Source organism: Ascaphus truei, chromosome 2 (genome assembly GCF_040206685.1).
Source record: "Ascaphus truei isolate aAscTru1 chromosome 2, aAscTru1.hap1, whole genome shotgun sequence".
Classification (NCBI taxonomy): domain Eukaryota; kingdom Metazoa; phylum Chordata; class Amphibia; order Anura; family Ascaphidae; genus Ascaphus; species Ascaphus truei.
The window spans coordinates 373,307,591-373,311,662 of NC_134484.1; the positions used below are offsets into that span (position 1 = coordinate 373,307,591).

The following is a 4,072-nucleotide window of genomic DNA, read 5'->3' on the forward strand; positions in this document are numbered from 1 at the left end:
TTCCTTTTTCTTTTGCCACCAACTTTAGGCACAACAGAGCCACTTTGACTGGCCTCTGGCACTTCACGGGCAGGGCTTGTGGCCAGTGACTCACCTACAGGGCTTTTGGGCAGTGACTGTTCACCTACGGGGCTTGTGGCCAGTGACTCACCTACAGGGCTTTTGGGCAGTGATTCACCTACAGGGCTTTTGGGCAGTGATTCACCTACAGGGCTTTTGGGCAGTGATTCACCTACAGGGCTTTTGGGCAGTGATTCACCTACAGGGCTTTTGGGCAGCGATTCACCTACAGGGCTTTTGGCCAGTGACTCACCTACAGGGCTTTTGGGTAGTGACTGTGAGCAAGTTGGTAGACACTGCACAAGTGATGGTTGGTCTGTTTCATGTGTGTCTTTTGTTGTTTTTGACCAAAAACTGGTCAGTAGTAACTGCTTGTGTTTTGTTTTTGTGGGCTCCTTTGTAGGTGTCTGCTGCTGAATTTGTACAGATGGCAGCGGTAGGATGTCATCAGGAACCTGCACAGCAATGTCTGCTACTTGACCGGTAACATTTGGGCCTGGTGAATGAATATCAGATGAATGTGGTGAAAACTGACCTGCATGAACAGATCCTGGCTGGGAGGTGTTGAATTGTGGTACATTAGTCATTCTCCAGTAATTAGCTTGTGTTTGCTGAACAACTAATGCTTCGAATGAGGTGTTGATTTTTTGCAACTGTTTCGGCACTTCAATAAAGACTCTGTGGAGATGTGCCAATTGTGAAACTGTTTCTTCCTGCAGTGCAATCATCCTTTCCAGCACTGTCATGAAGTCAGAATGGCGACGATTTTCTGCTTCCACAATTTTTCCCTCAGAAGCTACAATTGCATCGTATGTCGTATTTGCTGGACGATTTGCCGGTAAAACAGTTTCAATTGGAACGTCTTCATGGTCACTTGCTTCTATTTGTGTGTGTATGGCGGTGGCGTCATCATCATCATCATCATAATCCTCTTCATCATGTTCTACAAATAAATGTACAAATTATTAAATGTCATGTTAATCTCTGCTGTGTTACTATGTAATTGTACTGTGTCATAAGTAACAACTAACATGTTTGCATACGTTTTATAACCTCACATTAAAAACTACCTTGACTTAAGAATAATGTTTGGACTCAGTATGAAATATGAGTGAATGAAAACTTGCTGTAAACTCACAACTCCTACATGATAGTTAACATCACTAACACAATACAAGTTGCCTTACACTTCATTTTCACTGACACTAAGTAATCCTATTTAAAGAAGATGTGCAAAACAAATAATGAACATGACAACATAACATATAGAAGAGCACATATTATATGGCCACCAACTGATACACTCACCTTCTAGGTGTGTTGAGCTGGCTGACCCAGGTGAAGACACTTGTTCAGTCTCAGGTGACACATGTCCTTCAGGGGCAACTATATATAACAATAACATAAGTTTTACATTTACATGTGTAAATATTGAACAAACAGTTATTGTATGTTCTGTATTTATGAGTATCTAACAGCATCATTTCCTTAACCCAAAATGTGTGTGTGAAAGTGAACATAAATAGTTGTAATAACAATGTACATGCCTGTGTACTTAGAAGTTTTGAGTTCCCTAACATACAACATACTATGGTTCTGCAGTAATGCGTGAGGAAAAATACATTAAATTTTTACATAAAAATCATATGTTGTGTAGTGATATCAGTATCATAATGTACATAACTATCATGAGATGACCATTCACAATGGTTATCATGAAGGTGGTCATATTGCAAAAAGTGTTGTTTTTGGTAGAGGATATGTGTGGTACATTAATATAAGATGTGGCACACCTGAATGTGGCTGTGACTAAACAAGACAACACATGCAGTGTGTGATAATGTGTCGTTGATAGTAGTTCAACTATAGATATGAGTGAACTAATGTGTGACGTACGGTTTGATAAGTAATGAGTTGTTGGGGCATTTAGTAGCTAAAGTGAAGCTTTCAAATGAGTGTGATTAACTTCAGTTGTGCTAGTGAGGTTGTAAGAACGGTTTTCCCTTCCCCAAAAAGCCTAATCAGCCACACCTTTCAATTACTTGAAACAGGTGAAAATGGTGTGAACTAAGTTGCCCCTAAAATGAGGCTGTAATTAGTGTGTGTGCTGAACCCCACCCCCTCTGTTGAAGTGTATGCTGTGATGAGATATTAATTGCAGCTGCTTTAACACAATGGTAGATGAGCTAAATAGTCGTGTGCAGTTTTTAAGTTATGAAAACAATGACATAAAATATGATACGTGTGCCTCATTATGCTGTCTGTATATGACTTAAATCAAAAATGGACCTTTTCATTAACAACTATAGATGTGTTAGTGCAAGTGATGTTTGTAGGCCGTTGCATGCAATATATTTGATGCATGCTTAAAATAGGCAGTAATGTCATGTTTGTCGGAGTAAAATAAATAAAATACACAATAATATTATACATATTTCTGTTCTGTACCTGTAGCTAGTAATAATTTCTCATTAACATGTGTTACACATGTGTACTACCCTGTTCCCCATCTTCGCCCACCATCAATTGCTTCCACTGCAGCAATGCATTTTGGGAATTCACATGTAAATGAGCACGCAATGGCACGTGCTATATTAGTTACTGCTTTTAGTAGGACTACAACATATATGTCTATTTTGAGATATATATGTATACAGAATCAGACATATACATATATAGATGCAGGTATGCTTATATTGTGAAGACAGTATAAAAAGCAGAGTAACTATGCAAAATAACTGTAAGCAACGACACGCCTAGTACAGTAATATTTCTCACCTGGTGGAAATTGTGAGGGGTAAATTCCTATATCACGGTCACCAGGTAAGCCTTCCACGACGACGGGAAGTAATTTTGCCCGAAGCAGCTCCTCTAATGGACTTAATATGAGACGTTGTGGTGTGGGCCCACCTCCAGTGCCAGTAGCATGCACGCGTTGGTGTTGTATTTTCTTTTTCAATTTGGACCTAATATCATCAAATCTCTTGTGACAATTCCGCTTGTCCCTCACATGATTCCCACACGCATTGACACCAATGACTATTGTGTCCCACATTTCTTTTCTGCTTGCTGAACTTGTCCGCCCTTGAAAAACATATAAAATATATGAGGTAAATGAATAATAATATAAGCACCAGTTTCCTACACTGCTAGCTGTTCCAAGAGATAGCAAACATGCTGTTTTATGTGTAATATGTGAAGCACATGAGCATTCACTACTAAACCTATACATGTAAGCAAGGTTGCATTCATATTGTATGCAGTTATGGCAAATTGACCGCCTGTGTTTAGTTGTCCTTGTAAGGCATGATAAAAAGCTGTGTTTCCAGACTAATTAACATAGAAAGATATTGTGAAGCCATATTTGCATATGAACAAAACTCAGATGACCTAGGATCACATGTATTTGAATAATAAATGTAAATGTACACTTACCTAGTAAATGTCCATATATACTGTCATAGTGCTCCAGAATGCCAGTGACAAGAGCTGTATTTTCCTGGTCATTGAAGCGAGGATTACGTGGCTTCTCCACACGTTTCTTCCGAGCAGGTTTAGGGTCAGAGCTTGGCTGGTGCTGACTGGACTCTCCTTCTTCCAATGGAAGAGCCTCCAAAAGCTGCCCACCAGCAAGCACGCCACCACCATCCACCCCATCAGCAACTGCGCCACCAGCAGCACTCCCAGCACCAGCACTCCCACTCCTAGCACCAGCACTCCCACTCCCAGCAACAGCACTCCCACTCCCAGCACCAGCACTCCCACTCCCAGCAACAGCACTCCCACTCCCAGCAACAGCACTCCCACTCCCAGCAACAGCACTCCCACTCCCAGCAACACCACTCGCAGCACCAGCACTCCCACTCCCTGCAACACCACTCTCACTCTCAGCAACATCACTCCCCTGAACAGTACGTTCACTCCGACGCGTACTCCCACGAGTAGCACTCCCACTCCCACCAGCATCACTCTTCCCACGCTTTGCGGGCATACTTCCAGCACTCACAAAAAA

General features: G+C 41.4%; 1 long non-coding RNA gene across 1 annotated transcript; it reads right to left on the reverse strand.

Moving 5' to 3' along the window:
* Positions 1 to 962: 962 nt before the first annotated feature.
* On the reverse strand, positions 963 to 2,928 carry LOC142488734 (uncharacterized). Its single transcript, XR_012799625.1, has 3 exons — positions 2,839 to 2,928; positions 1,369 to 1,446; positions 963 to 1,003 (listed from the first exon to the last, which is right to left on the reverse strand). It is a non-coding gene; the product is annotated as an uncharacterized LOC142488734 (long non-coding RNA).
* Between the last annotated feature and the right edge of the window lie 1,144 nt (positions 2,929 to 4,072).